Source organism: Carassius carassius, chromosome 49, assembly GCF_963082965.1.
Source record: "Carassius carassius chromosome 49, fCarCar2.1, whole genome shotgun sequence".
NCBI lineage: Eukaryota > Metazoa > Chordata > Actinopteri > Cypriniformes > Cyprinidae > Carassius > Carassius carassius.
The window spans coordinates 19,675,913-19,702,096 of NC_081803.1; the positions used below are offsets into that span (position 1 = coordinate 19,675,913).

Here is a 26,184-nt window from a genome sequence, read left to right on the forward strand (position 1 = left end):
TAAATGTATTTTAATGATGTAATAATGAAGAGATGACAATAAATTCACTTTTTATTGGTACTAATGACTTTTATATCATTAATATTGCAGTTTGTGAGTACCAAATATGCCATATGGCTTTCATACCAGTTGTAAACCTCACTGGTGGAGTGCACACGAAATGGAAAAAGCCCATTCCCACTAATTAAAAATAAATCAAGCTATGAAGTCAAACGGATGTGGGTTGATGCTAAAAGCTTGTGAGTGAAAACTCCCTAATTCTCAGTTTTCTTCTTGTCAGTGGAGCATTGAAGGCCCCGTTCAGACTGCGGGCGTCCAGGGTTTGGGTGGTGTGGAGGGGGCTCTCAGCGCTCACTGGAGAGGTGCGGCACACTGCGGAAGACTCTGAGCGGTGGGATGGCGGCCCTCAGGAGACATTCCCAGTGCATCGCTGTCAAACTGCAGGCGGTGAGATACAAATGAGCTGTTATGAAGCTGTTTCCATCTGCTTTTTGTCTGTAAATCCTCTTCACAATTTCCATGACTGTCTCTCTCTCTGAGCAGGATGCTCTGGTGAATCAGATTCGGCGAGCGCGGCCTGTCTTCCTGCAGTCTTTGAGTGCTAAGACAGATGGCTGCGGCTTTGATGTCCCAGCTCTGCGTGTACAGCTGCACTTCACACACCTGCTGCCGGCACTGCAGCTGTACCGAACAGGTCACACACACACACACACTCATGCATGTTTGTTTCTTATCATGTATGGGACTCTAATGACTTCTGTTGTACTTCATTAAAGCAAATGATCTCTATTTCTGTTTGTGAAACTTATAACAATAATTCACCCAAAAATGAAAATGTGCTAGAAAGTTACTCACTCTTAGGTCATCAAGATGAGTTGGAGAATTGGAGAAATTTAGCATTAAAACACTTGCTCAGCAATGGTTCCTCTGCAGTGAATGGGTGCCGTCAGAATGAGAGTCCAAACAGCTGATAAAAACATCACAATAATACAGTAATACACACTACTCCAGTCCATCAGTGAAGTGAAAATCTGGGTGTTTGTAAGGAATAAATCCATCATTAAAGCATTTTTAACTTTAAAGTGCCCCTATTATGCCATTTCCAATATTGCCTTTCATGCAGTGTAATGTAGCTGTATGTGAATGTAAACGATCAGCAAAGTTGTAAAGCTGAAAGTGCACAGTAAGTAAAGTTATTACGGAACTATTGCAATGGCTGTATCGTTTCCGACACACGCTGTACGCGGTAGACCAATCACAACAGACTGGGCCATCTGACCAGTCAGAACAGAGCAGGATCACGGAGAGGAGGGCTTTAGAGAGACTAAAACAAAACCGTTTTTTGACCTTGCATTTAATTTATTGTAGGAGAATCCAAAAGCAATATTAGGAACCTTAAAAGTGGCATAATTTTTGGCCAAAATAAAAGTCCATTGAAAAATCTTCCTCCAGTGAAAAAGCCCATCCCCTGTTGTCCTCTCACATCAAAATCCACCAACTTATTTGTTTAGAGCTGTTTTGCATCTTGGTTTTCGCTTTTGCTAAACAGCGCTTGAGCTATGCATATTTCTCTCCTGATTCAGACCAGATGACTTTACACTGAAGAAACCAATATCTATCTGTTTGTTTGTTATTCAAAACATATTGATGGATTTGTTTCTAACAAACACACAGCTTTTCGCCTTACATGACATTGCAGAGGATCCATTGCTGAGCAAGTGCTTTAATGCTCAATTTCTCCAAACCTGTTCTGATGAAGAAACATTCAACATCTTGGATAGCCTTAGGGTGAATACATTTTCAGCAAATTTTAATTTTTTTTGTGAACTGTTCCTTTACGATTAGAGATTTTAACCACTTGTGGTACAGACATGATTCCTCAGGTTGTATACTGCATCTCAAACATACTGAACATATGAGTTCTCCTTGTAAGAACTTAAATCAGGTCACATTTTTTATCGTCAGTTTACAAATTGTCCTTTCACAGACAGCAAGCTCTGTCTCTGTCTGGCAGGCTACCCTGAGCACATGTCCCTGGGTGATTTCCGCTGTCGTTTTCAGGCCCTCTCTGCTCCGATAATGAAGCGATATGGTTCTGTCTTCATTACCCCTGATGAGAGGAAGGTCTGGACGTCCTGAATCACCACGGCACACACGCGCCTCATTACTCTGTTAAAATGTCATTTATTTTTAATGATGTCGAATGATGACAATATGTATTTCCCTGTTTATTAACCTGTTTATTGATTAGCCGGTTTTTGCTTGAAAAGCCTTCATTGATTCAGGGAGCTGCTGTTCCAAAAGTGGGCCTGAGCTCTGTGTGTTTGTGTTTATATCAATTATTGATTGATCTGGATTTGGACAAGAAAAGCATTGTTTTAGGAGCGAGCAGGTTGAGCCAGATTCATCCATCTACCTGTCTGTCTGTCTGTCTGTCTGTGTATCTATCTATCTATCTATCTATCTATCTATCTATCTATCTATCTATCTGTCTGTCTGTCTGTCTGTCTGTCTATCTATCAGTCTATCATTCTGTTGTTCATTGTTGAAAATAACACTTCTGAAGTTTTCAGGTCATTCTCTCTGATGAGTGTGTATTTATGAAGGTGTTCATGAAGTGTGATGTCTTGAGGTCTTTAGATCAGTTGTTGAGCGGCTGGCTGGTGCAGCTTCAATCATCCTGTCTGGGTCATCTGGGCCGCCAGAAATATCAACGCTTGAAGGTGAGTCTCTTTTGTCCTCTGTTTATAGATCTGCGTATAGGTGCTCAGTTATGACTGTGTTCCTCTCTGTAATGACCCAGTGTTCAGTGAGGGGAAGTGAAGTGGACAAACAAACAAAATTATGACATTTGTGTTGCAATAATCCCTGATTATCTTCAGGGGAAAAAAAATTATTCTTGGAATAGTGTAAAATATAGCTTTTAATAGACTATAGTATTTGACTTTAATAGTGCTACAGTCTTGTGTATAGTTGTGTCAGTGTGGGTCTTATTCAGTGTCTAATGTGATTGCTGATCTGGGATCAGGTTCAGCAGATGGCAGTGAGCTGTATTCAGAGAAATGTGCGAGTCCTCACAGCAGTGGCTCCCTGGAGCTGGTGGAAGCTGCTATGCAGAGTGCACCCCCTGCTGGAGGAGGATTCAGCTGCGGGATGGGAGTGCCACCAGTGCAGAGCTTGCTCAGGAATGGCAGCAGGCAGGTGTGAGCGCATCTGCACGCACAGTGAGGTGAAGACTTTTGGAAGATGGCCTGGTGTCAAGAAGGGCAGCAAAGAAGCCACTTCTCTCCAAAAAAGACATCAGGGACAGATTGATCTTCTGCAGAAAGTATAGTGAATGGACTGCTGAGGACTGCTGAGGAAGTCATATTCTCCGATGAAGCCCCCTTTCCGATTGTTTGGGGCATCTGGAAAAAGGCTTCTCCGGAGAAGAAAAGGTGAGCGCTACCATCAGTCCTGTGTCATGCCAACAGTAAAGCATCCTGACACCATTCATGTGTGGGGTTGCTTCTCATCCAAGGGAGTGGGCTCACTCACAATTCTGCCCAAAAACACAGCCATGAAAAAAAAAAGATCTACAAGCAGTTTAGCAGCAAACTTTTTGAAAACTAATATTTATGTAATTCTCAAAACTTTTGGCCACGACTGTAGACAGACAGACAGACAGACAGATAGATAGATAGACAGATAGATGGATAGATAGATGGATAGATAGATAGATGGATAGATAGATAGATAGATAGATAGATAGATAGATAGATAGATAGATAGATAGATAGATAGATAGATGGACGGACGGACGGACGGACGGACGGACGGACGGACGGACGGACGGACGGACGGACGGATGGATAGATAGATAGATAGATAGATAGATAGATAGATAGATAAGCAGATGATAGACAGATGGGCAGACAGATAGATAGATAGATAGATAGATAGATAGATAGATAGATAGATAGATAGATAGATAGATAAGCAGATGATAGACAGATGGGCAGACAGATAGATAGATAGATAGATAGATAGATAGATAGATAGATAGATAGATAGATAAGCAGATGATAGACAGACAGATGGACAGACAGACAAACAAATACATAACATTTATGAAGTGAACATAAAAAATATAAATAAAGAAACTGAGGAAAATTATGATAATTAAGTGTACAGTCGTGGCCAAAAGTTTTGAGAATTACATAAATATTAGTTCTCAAAAAGTTTGCTGCTAAACTGCTTTTAGATCTTTGTTTCAGTTGTTTCTGTGATGTACTGAAATATAATTACAAGCACTTCATAAGTTTCAAAGGCTTTTATCGACAATTACATGACATTTATGCAAAGAGTCAGTATTTGCAGTGTTGGCCCTTCTTTTTCAGGACCTCTGCAATTCGACTGGGCATGCTCTCAATCAACTTCTGGGCCAAATCCTGACTGATAGCAACCCATTCTTTCATAATCACTTCTTGGAGTTTGTCAGAATTAGTGGGTTTTTGTTTGTCCACCAGCCTCTTGAGGATTGACCACAAGTTCTCAATGGGATTAAGATCTGGGGAGTTTCCAGGCCATGGACCCAAAATTTCAACATTCTGGTCCCCGAGCCACTTAGTTATCACTTTTGCCTTATGGCACGGTGCTCCATCGTGCTGGAAAATGCATTGTTCTTCACCAAACTGTTGTTGGATTGTTGGAAGACGTTGCTGTTGGAGGGTGTTTTGGTACCATTCTTTATTCATGGCTGTGTTTTTGGGCAGAATTGTGAGTGAGCCCACTCCCTTGGATGAGAAGGAACCCCACACATGAATGGTGTCAGGATGCTTTACTGTTGGCATGACACAGGACTGATGGTAGCGCTCACCTTTTCTTCTCCGGAAATGCTTTTTTCCAGTTGCCCCAAACAATCGGAAAGGGGCTTCATCAGAGAATATGACTTCCTTAGCAGTCCTCAGCAGTCCATTCACTATACTTTCTGTAGAAGATCAATCTGTCCCTGATGTTTTTTTTTGGAGAGAAGTGGCTTCTTTGCTGCCCTTCTTGACACCAGGCCATCTTCCAAAAGTCTTGGCCTCACTGTGCGTGCAGATGCGCTCACACCTGCCTGCTGCCATTCCCGAGCAAGCTCCGAACTCCGATCCCGCAGCTGAATCCTCTTTAGGAGACCATCCTGGCGCTTGCTGGACTTTCTTGGACGCCCTGAAGCCTTCTTTACAAGAATTGAACCTCTTTCCTTGAAGTTCTTGATGATCCTATAAATTGTTGATTTAGGTGCAATCTTAGTAGCCACAATATCCTTGCCTGTAAAGCCATTTTTATGCAACGCAATGATGGCTGCACGCGTTTCTTTGCAGGTCACCATGGTTAACAATGGAAGAACAATGATTTCAAGCATCACCCTCCTTTTAACATGTCAAGTCTGCCATTCTAACCCAATCAGCCTGACATAATGATCTCCAGCCTTGTACTCGTCAACATTCTCACCTGAGTTAACAAGACGATTACTGAAATGATCTCAGCAGATCCTTTATTGACAGCAATGAAATGCAGTGGAAAGGTTTTTTTGGGATTAAGTTAATTTTCATGGCAAAGAAGGACTATGCAATTCATCTGATCACTCTTCATAACATTCTGGAGTATATGCAAATTGCTATTATAAAAACTTAAGCAGCAACTTTTCCAATTTCCAATATTTATGTAATTCTCAAAACTTTTGGCCACGACTGTAAACTCTAGAGTGTGTTGTTGTTTATCTGATTTGTTTCACTCCATTATAATTGTATCACATTCTGTTGTTCAGGATGAGATCAATGTTTTGAGGAGACGTCTGGAAAAGTCCAAGAAAGAACGAAATGGGCTTCGTCATACTGCAGACAACATGGAGACCAAGGTATGTGTTTGTGCCTTGCCCCCAGAGTCACATATAAAATGATACTGTGAGATCAGACATCTCCAAATCAAATTTTCCAGCAGTCGGTGTTCACAGTGATGGATGAAGTCTGGTTATGAATTATGATCAGTGAAAGCATATTAACACAAACTAGCTTGTGATCGGCTCATGAAGCGCTAATCTCTGTCATATGATTGCTGCTGATGAATGAACAGCTATTCTGCTGAGACATTGACAGATGATGTGTGTGTGTGTGTGTGTGTGTGTGTGTGTGTACAGGTTACGGCTGTTGTATCTGAATTAAGTGATGAGTGGTTCAGAGGGGAGGCCATGAGTCAAGCTCTTGACACTGAGCGCACAGAGAGACTATGTCTCACCAAAGAGGACAAGGAACTGCAGGTACAGCCCACCCATCATCTGTCTCCGTATCTCTGTTTCTTATTGGTCAAATTGTGGGAATGTTATAAAGGCAATATTCAGAATGTTATATTATTCATGTATTTTTGCATTACTGTATACTGGTTACACAGCCAGCACATTGTATGTGTATAAAAAAAAATAATATATATATATATATATATATGCTAATGCAGCATACTGCATCCCGCAATGCAATGTTCTCAACCCAGTGCTATTTTAGTGTCAATAAAATACTATTATAATATTTCATTAATAATTTGAATTTTTGACTTTTTTATATTTTCTGTTTAAATTTTAATTGTAGTCAAATTTTAAATTCATATATATATATATTAGAGGTGGGCATAGATTAATTTTTTTAATCTAGATTAATCTCACTGAAATCTTGGAATTAATCTAGATTAAAATGGCTCATTTGAATTCTGCCAAAGGCATTCAGAATAAGTGTGCTACCCAAATAAAATAATGACTAAAAGTAAGTCTTTTAGAACGGGTTTATCAAGCTAGATGGTGCATTAGACCAGGGGCTCATCTCCTGTTTCCAAAATGCATCACAAAGTGCTTGAAAAAGCTGTAAACTAATTCCATATTGCACAAGGTGCAAACAACCTTACGTCTGTTTCACACATACTTCGTCTGCAGTGCGTATGCATTTCGTATTTTTTTACGCACCCATGTTAATGGATTCCGACTGCAAACATGTCCTGTGTGAGAGCACGAGTATGAGTCCGTGCTGCTTCTGCACCACATACATAACACACGCGGACTGCATACGCACTGCAGACGGATGATGTGTGAAACAGGCATGCGTCTTGTGAGGATTCCAGCTTCTTAAAAAAAAAAATGTCCCTGAAGCAAACCCGGCGGCTTCAGCTGCATCCATGTCAGCAAGCCACGTTTGATCTGGTAATTTCACAGGCATACACACAGGTTTAAAGACTCGTTCTCGCTCCCTACAGATTCGGCTAGGTACAGTATACATCCGCGCTAAAATACCATGGTGAAAGTCATCATATCTTGCGTAGTATAGACCCAGCTCCCAACCCAATTTTGAGAATAGATTAACGGCGATATTTTTTTTTATCGCCCGATAAGAGTCTCCTGTTAACGCAGCACGTTAACACCGATAACGGCCCACCACTAATATATATATATATATATAGTTTTTATTAATTTTATTTCAATTTTAGTTATTTAGTACATCATGTTAAACTAAATGAAAATGAGAAATGCTGCCTTGGAAACTAGCTAAAATAAAAGAAGTTTAAGTATATATAATTTTAATTCAGTTAAACTTTCTTTTATTTCAACGAATAACATTTTTTGTGTGTGTTTTTTATTTGTTTTCTTTACTTAAAAAATTGTGGCTGGTTCAAACATTACTCATTCATTTATCACACTACAAATGTAATGCATTGCATTGCAGAATACAGTATTTCTCACAGCAAGTTCTGATTGTATATGGCATGTTTCAGCAAATAAAATACTGTAGGTAATGTATCCCATGCATATAGAAAATTAGCAAATTGTGCATATACTGTACAATGTAGTTTAAAATGCTTTTCCAAACATTGTCTCAAACGCCTCACCGCTATGTCTCCTGTTGAACTGTGGATGTCACGCCTGTGTGTTTATTCTGTGCTGTGTCTCAGAGTCGTGTGGACCAGAGTAAAGTGACTTTAGAGGCCCTCGAGAGGCAGTTAGAGGAAGAAAAACAGAAAGTCAAGAATAAAGAAGCTTTCAACAGAGTGATGACAGGTAAGACAGGCTTCCGTGTAGATGCAAGAAAGATAATGACGTGGGTGTGTGTGCATGTGCACGCAGAAAGTGAGCTGCAGCTGCAGCTGGAATGAGCACAGATGGAGGAAAGACTTGAGAGTGAGAAAGAGGCCCGTCAGCTGCTGGATACTAAGGTATTCATTTTAAATATAACATTAATCATGATCTTAAAGAGGCATCTTAGAGTGTTTGTCAAGGTTACTTTTACTTTTCAGAAATGTCCTTAATTATTTTTGTTGCTGCAACATTTAAAAAATGCTTTTGATAATTGAAATCAAGTTAAAATAAAATAAAAATATCAGATGAAAACTTGAAAAAAAAATTTAAAATGAAAAAAATTGCTTCGGGTTTTTTACTTTTTTAGTTAAATAACTACAATAACTGAACCTGAAATAAAAAATAAAGCTAAATAAAAAAAATATATATATATTTTTTTATATATATATAAAAATAGTAATAATTATAAAAATGACAAAAGCACAAAAAGAAAAGCATTACAGTTACTGAGATGTAGTCCTTCTGATGACTAGGCCCAGTGTATGCTTTACTGACCAAGTCCTTATAGGAACAATCCTGTATGGTTTGTTCTGCAGATAATGACATGTTTGTTATTATTTATTACTATCATGTGCACTGCACTGAATAACCCTGTCATGTCCGGTGGGCTGCACAAGGTCCCTACCTGATGATCATTATCTCTTGCTCCCCCTCTTGTGGCAGGTTCAGGAACTGCAGTCTCAGCTGGATCAATCTAAATAGCTGAAACGCCACTGCCGGCAGCTGACCTCTGACCTTCAGGACGCTTGTGTGCTGACAGACAGCCTACAGGGCCGCGCTCATGAGCTGGACAGGAAACAGAGGAGGTCTGTCTCATTTGCATATGATTCATTAATATTCAGCGCCACGCTATCTGGTTTCTTGAAAATGCATTCTCAAGCCCTCTGTGTGGTCTGTGTCCGTGTGTGTGTGTGTGTGTGTGTGTGTGTGTGTAGGTTTGACAGCGAACTGACCCAGTGCTTGAGCAGGCTGATAACGAGAGGGAGCAGAAGGACAGAACCATCCAGGAGAATACCATCCTCAGCGCTGAGATCTTCACCCTTCCTTTCTCAGTTTTTGTGTCTATTTGCTGCTGTGTGTGTTTGTGTATGTGCTTGTTTATATGATTGTTTATGTTTGTATACATTTTTATATGTATGTGTTTGTGTATGGTTATGTGATTGTTTTTTGTGCATCATTGTGTGTGCATTTGCTTCTGTGTGTTCATGCATTTGTGATTATTTGTATAATTGTGTGTGTGTGTGTGTGTGTGCGCGCGTGTTTTTTTTCTTTTGTATGTATATATGTCTTTTGTTCATTGTGTGTTTGTACAATATTTTTTGGAATGTGCATTTATTTGTGTGTGTGTGTTTTGATTGTTTTGTGTGTTTATGCATTTGTATTTGCATAATTGTGTTTTTGTATGTGTAAATGTGTGTTTGAGTGCATATGTGACTTTATTTAATTTTTTTCACTTTTGTGTGTGTATTTTTAATGTGTATGTGACTGTGTGGTGATTATGGTATGATTATGTGTTTTTGTTTTGTTTTTTGCATTCATTGTGTACATCCGTGTGTGTGTATATGTAAGTGTTCGTGTTTGTTTTATGCATTTGCATGAGTTTTTTGCCGTATATATTTTTACGTTTGTCTGCATGTGATGCAACGTGTGTTTCTGCAATATGTGTTTGTTTTAGTGTTTATGATTGTTTTGTGTATGTTTTTGCACTTTTTTGTGTATGGATATTTGTATATTTTTTATGCATTTTGTTGTGTATTTGTATTTTTGTGTTTGTGTCTTTGTATATGTCTGTATGTGATTTGTGTGTTTGTACATTTCTTTTGTATTTTCTTTTGAATTTGTTTAAGGTTTTGTGTTTGTGTGTGTATAATTGTGACGAAAAAAAATCTTGAATCTTGTTTGTGCATGTATATGTGTATAAGCATGCATGTTTATTTGTTTTATTTGTCTTGATGTTTGTTTGTTTTTGTGTGTGTGTGTGGCACATCCTGATATTGCTGAGTTAGATGTGTTCCTAGGTCAACATATTTTGTTGACCCTGGAACAACATTTTACTCAAAAAAATGTAGTCTTGACCATATCCCATGAGTGATCCTTAAAATCAGAGGAAATGATAGATGAATGACACTGATGTACAAGCACCTAACAGCGATTGTAAGCGTAAACTTCACAAAATCTATAAACTTGTTCTTCAAATCTGATTGGTTAATCACAATGTTGTTCCAAGGTCAACAAAGGTGTTGTCCCAGGAACATGTTTCACTTGGTAAAATCAGGTTCTGCGTGTGTGTGTGATGTTTGTTTTGTGTGTTTTTTCTCCTGTGTGATTGGTTGTTGGTTTGTGTGTGTGTCTGTGCACAGCTCCATCAGTTGGAGATGCAAACTTTTGGTCTGTACTGTATATATATATATATATATGTCACATAGAAAGTTTTTTTATAATAAAAATAATAAAAATAGAAATAGAATAGTGAATACTAGTGTTAGAGGATCAATTTATTATTTTTTAAGGAGTAAATAGAATAGAATAGAATAGAATTTTTTTCCTTTATTAATTATTATAACAGCTCTCAGAATATACCAGGTATAAATATGTTGTGTTTGAACATTGTGAGAACTTTTATCAGATGCAAATATCAAAAGAGAATTCCATTATTATTTACATTATTTAATGTTCATAACTTTTACGCAACCTTTCCTTCATTCTTTTGGCTTGTTTGCTGGACTATATTACTAAGGAACCTTTTAGCAGTAAACATGCTCTCGCTCATGGGTCCTGTGCTAAACTTAGCTAACAGCTTGTGGCCACACTGAGAGGGCCCTTTAGAGATACTAAACACTCATTCAACCTGAACGTCCTGTCCTCAGGCCGTCGTGAGCTCTGTAATGTGACGGTGCTCTGGAAGTGTGATCACCGCCGAGATCGATATGATGAAGCTACTCATCTGCTGCTGTTAAATAGAGCACTGTTTATGACTGGAGCTGCACGTAAACACTGCTGCTCGAAATGAGTTTTGTATCGAGTAAGAGGATGTTTAAAGAGCCTGGTTGTCATGCATGTATTGATTTTTCCAGAACATGTGCATTCACTGCCAACCCAGCCTTATCATTATATCCTTGAGAATGATCTGAGATTTCAAGTAATGATCTTGCATTCATGGAATTTTATGAATAATGTTTTTAATACAAGTTGCTCAAACTGATGATGTTTGTCTCTGTATCTAAAATTATTATATTATATTATATTATATTATATTATTGACCATCTCTCTGTGTTCATGTGTCCAGCATCGTTATTCTGTTTGTGCTTCTCTCTCTCTTTCTTTCTTTCTTTCTCTCTCTCTCTCTCTCTCTCTCTCTCTCTGGTCTCAGGTGGGCCACAGAGACTTTGACGTGGAGAAGAGGCTGAGTTGGGACCTGAAGCGCACCCATTCTCTGCTCAGTGATACCCAGCTGCTGCTGTCCTCTGTTGAACAGCCTGGACAGGGTCACGACCCCGGTGCCAAGGAGCAGCTGGAGAGACTGTGCTCCCAGGTGCCACTGCCATCCCATCATCCACACAGCACGGCTCACACGATTTATACAGCTTTGCAGTATCAGTTTTCAAAAGCCCCTCCATTAACCCCTTACTGCAGTAAAATATAGTAGTCTATTTGTGGCATTATCTTTATTTGCCCAGTTTAAGTAATGTTCTAGGCTAGCTATTCATTAAATATTATAAATAATGTTTTAATACACGTTGCTGATCTTTTTGTGTATAGTGCAGCCTAAGATGGGCCCAAAATAATAATAATAATAATAATAATGCTGTTTTCAACACTGATAACAAGAAATTTCTCTTAAGCGGCAAATCAGCATATTAGAATGATTTCTGAAGGATCATGTGACACTGAAGATTTAAAACCTTTTTTTGTTGGTGAAAATACTATAGTGGCCTAAGACTTTTGCACAGTACCGTATATTCAAATGGAAAACAGTTATTTTATAATATTATAATATTTAACAATATTCCTGTTTTTATAGTATTTTTTTTTGTCAAATAAATGCAGGCTTGCGGAATAGAAGAAACTTATTTAAAAAAAAAAACAATAAAAAAATACTTAATTATTCCTAGATTTTTGGTGGTAGTGTATGTTTGCATAGTTTGTTTTGTCAATACAAAGTCATCTAAAAATAATAAGGATTTATTAAGGATTTGTTAGTGGTCTATATTTCTGTAGTTACCTTTCTTTGACTTTTGTCCATGTGTGTTCTCGCTGGAGGACAGTGAAGCCAGACGGTTGGAGTCTGAAAGCACACAGAAGACTCTGGCTGCAGAGCTGGAAAACGCTCAGATTGAACTGGAGAGCATCTGCAAGCAGAAGAGCCTGGTGAGGCCCGAGACATGAAATGAGAGGAGCAAAGGGCTGAGCTCAGGTTTATCTCAGTGCGTCTCTGTCTGTTGTCTCAGGTGGATGAGCAGCTGGCTCAGCTCCGCCACGAGAGGACGGACCTGATGAAGAGGCTGGAGGAAGACCAGGAGGATCTCAACGAGCTCATGAAGAAGCACAAAGCCCTCATCGCTCAGGTCTGCTGGAGTTACACACATGTGCATCACTCTTGGGGAGTTATTACAGTCACTCAGCGGGTTTTCATAATTGCGCCGCTTTTCCAATAACAAGCTTTTTTTCCCCCCATCACGTAGTTGAGAAGCGTGGCAAAATGCTGTCATTTGTCACATTGAGTTGACACGCTCTCCTAAAAAGTCCTCTCTTTAGTCTGATTCATTTGAGTAAATCAGTGATTCATCTTGCTAAATGGATGCTTAATTTCAACTGGTAAAAAATGGTTTATCCTCTCACTTGAGTCATCACTTAATAGTGTTCCAGTCCTTGGGCAACATCATTAGAAGTTTTTTTCACCGCAAAATAAATATTAAATTTACTGAGGTTTATGACTATATAAAAAATAAATAAATATAAAGAAAAATAATAAATAAAAGAATTTATGATTTCTAAGATTTTATTTGATTATATATATATATATATATATATATATATATATATATATATATATATATATATAGTATCTTGACAAACATTTTCAAAGTAGTTTTTCCAATACTGGTGTATGTGAGGTTATGTAAAATACCCCAAAGCCAGCTAAACATGTTTGTTTTCCTCAGTCTTCCAGTGATATCTCTCAGATCCGAGAACTTCAGGCTGAACTGGAGGAGCTGAAGAAACAGAGACAGACACTTCAGGAGGAGGTGAGACAGACCTGCAGACAGACACACTGATATTGATGTGAGATGAAGTGGCACAAGCAAACAGAATTGTGAAATTTAAGCAGAATTCACAGGATTTTTTTTTTTTAATTACTAGATGCTATTTTTTTTTTTTAGAAATGTTATCATTGTGAGATGCAAATTCGCAGTTACAATTGCAAAAAAAAAAATAATAATTTTGATAAAAAGGTCACAATTATTATATTATGGCACAAACAAACAACTATTGCAAAATGAAAACTTCTGATTCAGAGATAAATTGTCAAAATTACAAGATGTAAATTTAGAATTTTTAGAAAAAAGTTACAAATTCGCAATTCTTGCAATTGTGAAACAATAAACTCACAATTCAGAGAAAAAAAGTCAAAATTGTGAGATATAAATTTACAATTGCAAATCTATATATATATATATAAATATTATTACTATTTTTTTATACACATACAATGTGCTATATGCTCTGTATATATATCAGAATGTGAAATACTGTCGCAATTACCTTTTTAATTTATTTTTTATTGTTATAGGAACAATATTCTTTAAGGACACACTAATGCTATTCTGTAGTACAGAATGTTGTGAACATGGAGTAGAAATATTGTTGTTGTATTTTCATAACCCAGCGGTACTTATATTCCCAGCTACAGACCAGCGTAGCACATGTGCAGTTTCTAGAGTCATCCACGGTGGCCCGCAGCATCGTCAGCAAGCAAGAAGCTCGTATCTGTGATCTAGAGAACAAACTGGAGTTCCAGAGAGGACAGGTCAAGAGATTTGAGGTCAGGCCAGAGTCAGACCTATTAACAGCTTTCCACTTTCTGCTCTTTCTCAGAGTGTGTGTGTGTGTGTGTGTGTGTGTGTCTGTATCTGTGTCTGTGTGTGTTTGTGAAGGTGCTGGTTCTGCGTCTGCGGGACAGTGTGGTGGAGCTGGAGCAGGCGGCTCAGGCCGAGGCCAGGAAGAGGGAGAACTCCTGATACTATCAGCAGAGACTGGAGGATATGAAACTGGAAATGGATGACCTGAGCGTCAGAGAACAGGAGAGCAGCCGTCGACACATGGAGCTGGTGACTGACACACACACACACACACACACACACACACTCCTTTCTGCTGTAGCTGATGAAGCAACACATTATTCTTTATTTATTTTTATGATTTTTATCATAAATTCATTTATGATTTTTATCCATCTATATATCTATCTATCTATCTATCTATCTATCTATCTATCTATCTATCTATCCATCACAATTTCCTTCATTTAAAAAAAGGTATATTGCTTGGATATATACATTTTGAGATTTAAGAGTACACTTATATTATTATTAATATATTTATATAATTTAGCATATTATAAATATGAAATTTGAGGGTCAGAAGACAGTAAAGCTAATCAAAATGTATAAATATGCTAAATTTAATATCTGATATATATTGGTAATACCATTTTAAAACGATAGAACAATTTGGGGTCACTAAAGAAGTCTCTTCTGCTTACCAAGGCCGCATCTATTTAATAAAAATACAGTTAAAACACAGTCATATTCAGAAATGTTAATACAATTTAAAATAACTATTTTCTGTTTTAATATTTTTAAACATTTTATTCATTCCTTTGATGTAAAGCTTTATATTCATTATCATTCCTCCAGTCTTCAGTGTCACATATGCCGCTTTGCTGCTAAAGAAACATTTCTTAATATTATCAATGTTAAAATAAAATATTGTGCTGCTTCATATTTTCATGGAAACCATGATACTTTTTTTCAGGTTTTTCTGATACATAAAAAATTCAAAAGAACATCATTTGAATGAAATAAAACTCTTTTTTTTAGCATTATAAAGGTCTTTACTGTAATTTTTTATCAATTCATGCATCTTTGCTTAATAAAATTATTAATTTCTTTAAAAACGTACTGGCCCTTAATGTTTGAATCATAGTATTGATACCAGTAAAGTAAAAAAATATCAAATTACTCTATGGTTCTGATATATTGTGTATCCCTACGAATAATGTCAAATATGTGGAATCTTTTATATCTGTAATATGTGCATTCATTTATTCTTAAAATGATCTAAAAATTAACTGCTTTTGAGAAACTCCATGGCACATTGAACGACTGGCTTAATATATTCATACAGTGTCTACAGCCACTCTGTACATTTTCCCCTTAGTGGCCGCCCACCAGCCCGACACATTATTACCCATGAGAATACACAGATCTCACTGAAAAACCTGTAAATATTCATAATTTAACACAAAGGAGGAGGCCCTGCGTCATTGCAGCACCTGCTGGCGTGTAATGCAATTTGACCTGCGTGCTGAGAGTCAAAGACATCCAGTATTATGAATATTAGCTACAGTGTTGCATACACAAAGACTGAAGTCTGGGATGTGTTTCTTTCCGATGCGAAGACACACACGCGCACACACACACACACATGCTGAGGCTCTCCAGGTTATTGGTTATGAAAGGGAGGGGGCAACAGTGAAGGTGTGGTTGTCATGGAGATGAGTGGAGTGGAATGGGATTTGTTGTATCAATAACCTTGAGGAGACAATGAGAATTAATCATAGACAGACAGTGGCGGCTTGTCCAGGAGAGCAAGTGACCGGGGACGAACAAAGAAGGGAAGAGGAAAATGAATCGTGTAATCAGTCTCTCCGCTGGCTCTCGAGCGCTCATTATCAAATTATTCTATAAACAAGAGCTGGCGATCAATAACGCAGGATTGTCCTTTAGCAAACAAGCACTTCAGAAGTTAAAGAGAAAGGCTTGCCAAAAACAATGTGTATATATATATTTACATTAAAAATAGAAATGCTTTTAATTTCTGAAGGCTAATTTCATTTTCATAACATACTGTATAGACATAATTACGTTGATTCTGATTTGTTCTGAAGAAAATAAGCGGTTTGATAATGATAACAGCCTTAGCAAGCAGGTAATTAATTAATTGGGCACATTTTGAGATTAAACGCTTGGGTAATGATTTCTCTCGTCGTCTTTATTTCCCCTGGAGATCCAGCGTCACCGCTGTGGGTTATCTGATTGTATCTTGTCTTATCTGTTTCCAGGAAATGCAAGTGGAGGAGCTTAGTGCAGTAAGACAGACCCTGCAGGCTGATCTAGAGACATCAGTCCGGCGTATCGTTGATCTACAAGCCGCGCTGGAGGAGGTGGAGTCCAGCGATGAAAGTGATACAGAGAGGTATTGCTAATAATGTGCACCTGACCTTTTTCATTTCCTTTTTGGTTCATGGCAAATAATAATAGTGTGTGTTGAAGAAAATATGCTATATGCTTAAATGTTGTATAACTTCCAGTGGATTGTCATCATATTATTTTATTTTGATTTGTTTAGGGTTTGTTTGTTTGTTTGTTTGTTTGTTTTTATAATGTTTTGTTTTCAGGGAATCTAACATTTTTTTAAATTTAATTTGAACTTGTTTTTATTTTATTTTTTATTTAGGGCATTCTATATTAGGGCATTTTTCAGCATTCTATCTATCTTTTTTATTTCATTAGTGTTAGGTTTGCTTATTTTATTACATTTTTGGCAAACCCAACTCTATATGAACAGTATATGCACTCATTTTTTAATAAGTAACAGTTGTTATTTATTTCATTGAAAGGTTTAAAAGTAACATCAAGAAGTAAAACTTCTAAACCAAAGGAAAGAAAACAATATATAAATACAGTTTTCTTCTTTTTGGGTTTGAAGTTTTACTTCTTGCTGTTACGGAGTAATTGCTTTCATTCTTTTTCAGTTGAGCGGAAATGTGAAGAGATTTTCCTTAATGTGCAAAATCAAGGCTACACTTTGCTACTATAAATGCTTCAATAATGCCTTCCTCCCTCGACACCCATAGTAAAATGCAGTCAGAGTACACAGACTTTGATCTTCTCCACCAGACTGCTTAGACTTTACTCAAAATTCGATATGCATGCTTTGCTCGTACCTCCAACCACTTTAGATTTCCGCACCACTCCTGTGCGTCTCTGACTGTGTCTCCCTCTTCACACAGTGTGCAGACGGCTTTGTTCTCTCCTGTTGTTGTTCTCTCCCATGTATCCATGTATTTTCTATGTTCTGCATTTGAGAATGAGCAATCAGATGAATGCAGGCTTAAAACTAGGACAGTGGGTGCATATTTGACGATGTAGACTTTTGGTGATATCCAATTTTAGGTATTATTAGTCAAACATTCTCATTGATATTGTCAATGAGAAAAAAAATAATAATAAAATGGAAAAATTCAACAAATATACTTTTTTTTGTAAAACGTATTTTAAATATTATAACTATGCATTTATTTTATATTTTTATTTTATTAATATCGTTTTTTATAACCTATTTGCTACTGTTAAATCCTAGATGCTATTCAAATATTCGTCTTAGCTCTCTCATACTCACAAATCGCAAGACAAAGAAGAATTGTGGAACTACTTTAATGATCTTGATGAAACAGCCAAATAAAAGGATTTTAAAAGCATCTAGGATGCTAAATTTGATATTGCCTTTCTACACCTGGAAAAAAATTAAACTCTCCATCAGGGACTCTGTTAACTCATTTTATAAAGTGCTGAATCCTTTTATCTCCTTTGTTGAGACAATACCTTCACTGGAGATTTGAATTTTTTTTTTTTCTTTCTTTTTTTGTGTGTGTGTGTATGGGATGTTTCAGGATGTTTTGGGTTGGGTAGTGTTAAGAGTGTTCTGTATATTTGTATAATTTTTCTTTATTCATTTCTATTGATGTTAAAAAAGCAGGTTGTGGTGTTTTTCATATATGTCATGCACATTGTCATTTAAAAATCTGCTTAATAAAAAAAAAATATATAAAAAAAAATAAAAAAAACAATGTGATATTGCAAATACATTCCCTATATCGTCCAACTCAAGTTGCATAACATAAATTAACGTCTGTTGCAACATGAAGAAATGTACTGCTTAATGCAGTACGGTTTCTTTTTTGCATATAAATGCATAGCGTCTCTTAGTGAACCATACAGTATCTTAATGGTGTTGGTGGAGTCTAATATAACCATCCTTCTCTCGTTGGTCTAAAAGTTCACCATCAAGCAAATGTTGATGGATGGGCCAGTGCTGCGTTTGGCTGTTGATGTTGCCTGCCTAGCCTGTTGCTCTGTGCTGTAAGTGTGTGTGGAATTTTGTAAGGTCACGCTTTCTTTCACACGTCTGAATGAAGATAGACGAGAGTCTCCGTTGGACGGATGTGAACAGACACCTACCCATCGGATGCAAAGCGCCACAGACACACAATGCCACTTTGCTTTGTTAAATGCAAGAAGCTTTCCTCTGTGCGAGAGAGTCCTTTTAAAAGTTCACCAGCTGTGATATGCTTTGTCTTCTGAATAATGCATGCGCATTAGTCGAGACCCCCCACGTCTCTTCACTTTCAGTTGTCTGTACGAAAGAAAAAGGGGATAAAATGAACTGTGTTGCATTTGTTCAGAGCTTTGGGTCTTAAATCTCTGTACGAATGTAGTGAGTCCAGTTACAAGAGAATGGCAGGAGAGATTCCACAACATATGCAAGCAAATTAACATGTTTTAAAATGTTTTTTGTAAATTACCTTACTCTTGTATGTTTGAATAAGAGCTTCTGAAAGCTAGAATAGGTTTTGATACAATGGCTCTGTTCCAAAACCTAGTGATCTGCCCAGCATTTTAAGTCATCATAGGCATACACTTAACAAGAAACTGTGTCTAACTGTTTTGAGCCAGTTCTAAAGTACTATTCATAAATAGTTAAATCCCTGAATGCAATGCAACAAGCAATTTAGGCAGAGTACTGTTGTATATGTATTTAATGCAGTTCTGAAAATCATCCCCAAATAAAATCGAATAAAAAATGCAATTTAGCCAATATTTGTGTGAATGCATATTTTATGCTTTGTAGAGTATATCTTGCATCATTTAGCAAAAACGTGAACTCTTGCAATCAGTTGTGAATAGTAGCAAACTTGCTGCATACTGTAGCACAAAAAGTACTTCTTAGTTCTGTGGAGTTCAAACAGTAGAGCATGGTGCAAGCAACGCCAAGGTCATCAGTTGGATTCCCATGGAATGCATAAATTTGATTAAATGTATACCTTAAATCCAATGTAAGCCACTTAAATAAATGTGTCTGCCAAATGCATAAACACAGATGCAAATATATGACCCTGTACAACAAAACCAGTCTTGGGAGTAAATTTTTCGAATTGTATACATCATCTAAATGCTGAATAAATAAGCTTTCCTTTGATGTATGGTTTGTTAGGATAGGGCAATATTTGGCTGAGATACAACTATTTGAATAATCTGGAATTTTATGGTGCAAAAAATCAAAATACTGAAAAAAATCACCTTTAAAGTTGTCCAAATTAAGTTCTTAGCAATGCATATTACTAATCAAAATGTAGGTTTTGATAAATTTACGGTAGGAAATTTCGTGGAACATGATCTTTACTTAAAGGGTACATAACATACACAGTTTCACCTAACCTCATGTTAATCTTGAGTACCTATAGAGTAGTACTGCATCCTTCATATATCCCAAAAGTTTTTAGTTTTATCATATTTATAAAAGAAAAATACAGCTTTCCGATTCTTTCCGGAAAAAGCCGAGCTCCTGGAGGCGTGCCGTGAGCGGAGCTATAATACTAATGTTTCATGTTGTTTCCATGAACATATCTTCACTTATGTGCTGATTTCCAACAAAATACCAACGGTCACGCTCTCCCCTGATCAATTTGTGTATGCAGGCGTGCTTTTCCGGGAGAAATGCTCATATAAGGACTTCCATTCTTGTCTACGTCATTAGAGCCATGATTGAAAAAAAACAGCCGAAACTTGTACCAACTATAAGATTTTCGGCATAGAAATTCTCAGTCATTCTTCTAAATTATTTTTTAAAATTTTGGCCATGTTTAGCATGAGAATCCATCTCTTTAACACTGTGAACAACTCTGAATACACGAAACACCATTGTACCCCTCCCCTTTAATACCCTAATGATTTTTGGCATTATTAATTTTGACCCATACAATGTTTTTTTTTTTTTGGCTATTGCCAAAAATATACCCCAGCAACAGTGTTGGGGAGTAACTAGTTACATGTAACGGCGTTACGTAATTTAATTACAAAATAAATGTAACTGTAATCAGTTACAGTTACTAAGAAAAAATGAGTAATTAAATTACAGTTACTTATGAAATTTTTAAAGATTACAAAGGGGATTACATATGAATATTTTACACATCCACATACAGATTTAAATGATTTCTTCTGAGACACACTGCCCTATAATTTCCGCGATGCAGAAACATAGTCTGGTTCATAGAATCCAGTCATAAAAACGGGATTGCTATTGCCTAACGCGGACAGAATATGCCCATTTTGGACAAATAAATCAAAAGTAGGTCAGTACACTTGAATCAAAGCATGGACTAGTGTCTGTGAATATTAAGCCGCAAAAGACATTATGAATCCTGCACGTTCTGCGTGTCTGTGGAAAACAGGCGCGGACCGGACATCGGGAGAACCGGGACAATTCCCGGTGGCCTGGCAGACGATTTGTCCCGCTATTTTAATTTAATATTATTATTGTATAATTGCTTGCCGAATGTACAAAATCATTTCCGAATCCGCCATTCGATAATTAAATCTCTAATAAATCATGGATCGGTTAGTCGTGACTCGCGCCCTCTCCGTGCCTCCGCCAAACGGTTTGGATCAGACTCCGAGTAATCAATGCGAGAGAGAGAGACCGGAGTGGACTGTAGCGCACAGCTGGAGCAGAGAAGCGCCACTTCTGTTCAGGGTTTCATCTGTAAAGATGCTATTGTAGTTTTGTATTTGTACACTTAGTCAAAGAGCAACAGCACATTGATCACACTCACTCAAAATACTGTATAAACGACATCAATATTATCTATTGAAATGTTACAGTAGTAATTTAGCTGAAAAATAATGAGATTTTATTATAGGTTTAGGGGAAGCTACGACAGACAACTACACCTTACGAAAATTAATGTTTTAATATTTTGCTATAAATCCAGACAAAAGGTTACTATTGTTAAACCATGCCACAAATTAAAAATTATTTTACACATTTATTTATTTAAAAACAAGTACAAATGGTAATCCATTTGCAAATAAATAAAACACGGTTAATGTACTTTTATATAATAAAAGCATGGTAAATTTTTGTAAGGGAAAAACATGATTAGGATTAGGATTTTTCTATAAATATATTGAAGTGATGCACTCATTTTGACATGTAGGCAATTTAGAAAGTATAGTTTTGTTAAATCTTGAGTATTAAAGTCATGAGAGAGATGGATAACAGGGCAAAATAAAGAGACTGAAAAGAAAAATGGAAGTGAAGGTGCAGTTCAGGAGAGAACTTTTAATTATTTTGCATGTCCCCAAACTAAATATTTAAAACTTTTTTATGTGAGGTCCATACAAAAAAATAGTGTTGTCCATGAATTTGTTTGTATGAGTTTGAGATTTCCTAGTCTGAATTTTTTTCCCAGTCCACCCCTCATGGAAATTGATGCAGACATGCGGTTTCATTTACTATACATAGGCCTACTGAAGCTCGAAGTGTTTTCAACCTCTGCCGTCTCAATATATTAGTACATGAACATATAAACACAATCTCTATCATGTATCACTTCATGAGCATTTAACTTGTTTTGAGAAAACTATCATCATATACAAAGAGCAGCAATGTTTCAGGATTTTAGTACACAGAATAGGAGGTATGCATATTAGATATAACATATTTGAGTTGATGTATATGATTTTATTTATTATTTTTTAATTAACTATTTTTCATTCCAAACTATTGTTAGAAGCAGTGTTTCCTGGAATTATGCAAAGATTTGGTTTCAAAAAAAGTTTCACTAAACAATTTCTTATAATTTTAAATTTGCATTGAACTTCAGATCAATCTTAAAGTAAAATGCAGAACTAAAGTCTGATTGTGTGGTGGATGTTCAAATGTGATCATCTTAATTCAGGTGATGAAGGATGGTGAAAGTCTGACCGTATTGAGCTCTACTTTAAGGTTAAACCTGCATGGTGTAAATGTTTGAAAATTATTAACGGTTGCAAATAAACATTTATTAGAGATTTTTAAAAGTAATCAAAAAGTAATCAAAAGTAATCAGTTACATTACTTTAATAAAGTAATTGAAAAAGTTACACTACTATTACATTTTAAATAGGGTAACTTGTAATCTGTAACCTATTACATTTCCAAAGTAACCTTCCCAACACTGCCCAGCAACTTAAGACTGGTTAGGTGGTCCAGGGTCACATATATGCCTATGCAGAGTGTTCCAAATCAAACACTTATGAGGATTCATAGCTACACTTTAAAAAAGTAAAAGTGCTTTGTTTGGATGGATCCATGAAGACCCTTCGAAATCCATGGAACCTTTAAATTGCACAAAGATTCTCTAGATTAGTAAATGAATCTTCACACTAAGAAAAAAAAAAGGTTTTTAAGAATTGCTCACTGAAATTTTATTTGCGGAATCCAAAATGGAGGTCCTATCGCATCGCTACAAATCCCCCCTTTTAGAAACTTCATTTTTAAGAGTATGGAATGTTCCATTAGAAAATTAATTAGCTTCCTTTTTAGGCTATTAGCAGCAAGGCAGCACTCTTGGAACAGAGCTTATGTTTTGGGCTCTCAAGCAAACAGCTTTGGTCAGTCAGTCTGTAAACAAGCTGTGGATCAGTGTGTTGCGCCCCTACGAGCCCTTACAATGACAGCACTCTCAAGACTAATGAACACACAGTTCACTGACACACGTGGCCTGCTGGGTAGCAATGAGGAAATCAGAGCTAAAATCACCCTCTTGTGTGGCATTACAGCACCAATGACGAGAGATCTCCTCTCGAGCCATGTGCATGATCATATTCATTTAGGTCATGTTTGCATTGATACAGGCTTGTTCGATCTATGAGAGCATGTTGCACAACTCTTGATCCATCCATTGAAAGGCATGATATGGTATTCACACTTGGTGACATGGGGTTTGAATTTCAGCAACACCGTGTGCAGCATCAGATCCAGTGTGGGCACTGAAGACATCGGCGAAGGGATCCGTCAATGGGCAGGTGTACCGCGGGGAGGCAGAACTTCTCCTTATGCAGGAAGCAGCTCTGGCCGCCAGTCTGTTACTGACACCATGAGCACCTACAGTTTCAGGTAAAACTGCAAGAAAAGACTGATAATCAATAAGTACGAGTGTGCTTCAGTAAACAATGTAACACTACTAGACCAGATTAGGTAAGTAGTAATTTTTAGCAGAGGTCTGGACTCTGTAGCTGGTTCAATTGGTCAAGGACCGCCCACTTGGGTAAGAGGCTGTCTGACTGACATGTAAAGCCAATAACAGTTTGTTTTGTTCAGTGTCATGTTTGAGGGTTAATGTCACTACAATAACAGATCTGCGTGCAACAATGTCATTCAGTCAAGATCAGCATAAATGTTAAAGCAAATAATGACGCAACAGTCTGCAGACTTTATTTTGTCCATTTTATTTTAGTCCATTTTAGACATTCTACTGACTATAAGTAACTTTGCAACTATGTCTTTGCTGATAGCCTTGTGGGCAGTGTATTGACATATAGGACCATTGTACTTTGGGCATCCCAAGTTCAAGTCCCAGCTTGTGGTCCTTTCCTGATTCCACCCCCTCTCTCTTCCACTTCGCTTGCTGTCAAGTAACTGTCCTATCAAAATTATGGCAAAAAACATGAATCACTAAAAAAAAAAAGTTATTAGAATATTTGAAGACTATTTGATAATACTTTTAAATTGTCCACCAATATAATATTCATAACAGTCTACTCATACTCTATTGAGAGTTAGCTGGCATATAGTTGCAAAGTTACCTGTAGTTCGTAGAATGTCTAAAGTGGAATAAAGTGTACCCCGATCTGCATTAGAAACAAGCAACTAAACAATGGATTACACATTCACAAACTTTTGAAATCCAGCATCTAGTTGCTTATATAAATTGCCACAGTGTTCATGAACATGGCTTTATTTCCTGGTGGACTGTTAAAAGACTACAGAATCGTGAAAATCTGGAAGAATCTGTTGCGAAAGTGTTTCCAGTTTATTGTGCCATATGCATCAGACATTTAGCAAATGGAGTGTGACCGTGACATCTGAGGCTGAGACTGTGTGGATTGACATCGATGACAATTAGTCATGTCTTGTCAGATACTTCAAAATGTCTGCTTTTGAGCTGCATGAATGCAAGATAGCCATATGGGTTTGGAACAACATGAGGGTGACTAAATGGTGATATAAGACACATCTTTTATATTCATTGTTATTGTCTGTCTTTGACAGATCTTGCACACAGGACCTGGACATAGATGTCAAAGAAAGTTCTGGTGGTCTTGGCAGAGCATCATCATCTACGGCCCTATCTGAGCTCCTAGAGGATCTGAGGAAGAAGCGCGCTGGGTGGGAAAGAGGCTCGGAGGTGGGCGAGGGAAGCGCGGTGTCCCTTCCCATCTATCAGACGACAGGGGCCTCCATGCTATGCGCAGGTCCTCAGCGCTGTCTCTAGAAGCAGAGGAGGGTCTGGAGGACCTGCCTTTGCCTGGCATACTTAAACCTCCCAGTCCGCACCTGCCCCGTGCCTCCAGCCTCCGCTCCCTATCGTAGGCAGGCCCAATGTCCTCCACCACAGGAAAGATGAACCACTTCAGCTCCTGCGACTCCCTCACATCTTTGACCTCCACCACAAGTTCCCACCGCCACTTGTCCAACCTGGCCATTCCTGAGGAAGGAGAGGAGGAGCTCTGGTCGAAAGCCATGCCTCCTCTTGGGACCTTTCAACCAATCTGACGTAGATTAATTGGCAGCGGAAACCAGAGAGTTGCAATTGGTATCGGAACCACTTGTGTTCCAGAATTGCAGACTGCTTGGGAAACAAGACAAGGAGAGGGCTGGAGTCGATGCAGGGGACACCAGCTCAGACATTCTCCCAGCAATCCGACGAGCACAGTCCGCTAGCAGCCTGGCATCAAGTGGTTCCCGAACAGGCCAGACACGAGCCCTTAGCGTGCACTTTGGGGAGTTCCCGCCAACCAGAACGTCGCAAGTCCGTCTCAGACTCTTCAAGTTCTGGAGGATCTCAGAAGCACCATTGGCCTCAAGAAGAGAGGCTGGAAGCCGAGGATGTCAACTGTGTGATGAAGTACCTCAAAAAAGCAGAAGTGGATTAGAAGACTCAAGGTTAAGCTTAAAACTGCAGTGGCCTGCTTTACAATTAAGGGGTCATATCGTGAGGAGCCTAATTTTCCTTAATCTTTTGAGACCCAGTTTGTACTGTAACTTGAAACTTTTTTTTTTTTTTTTTGAGAATCGTCCCGATTCAGAATGCATTGAGGCACATTTAAAGAACAAATACACCGAGCATTTATTTTGAGCACCGTTTGTACACAGATGTTAAAAGGTGAACATAAAATTTCTAAAACTCGCTGTAAACATGCCCTTTATGTGAGCTGCACTGATACCCTTGGGTGCTTCAGGTCGGGGAAATTAATCTTGACCAGTGAGCGCTTGCTTTCCCCCTCAGCAGTCAGTGCAAATTTGTTGAACTCCAACAGATGTAAATAAAACGTCAAGCAGAATCATTGCCATTTCCGTCGACCTTTCAAAGGAGAGGAGCAGCATCACATTCACATGGGAAAACTGAAAGCATTTTCACAGAGCAGTGATTGTT

The 26,184-nt window shown here is 37.8% G+C and overlaps 1 pseudogene; it reads left to right on the forward strand.

The window, feature by feature from the left end:
* Positions 1 to 216: 216 nt before the first annotated feature.
* LOC132132401 (unconventional myosin-XVIIIa-like) lies at positions 217 to 25,788 on the forward strand (annotated as a pseudogene).
* Positions 25,789 to 26,184: the final 396 nt, after the last annotated feature.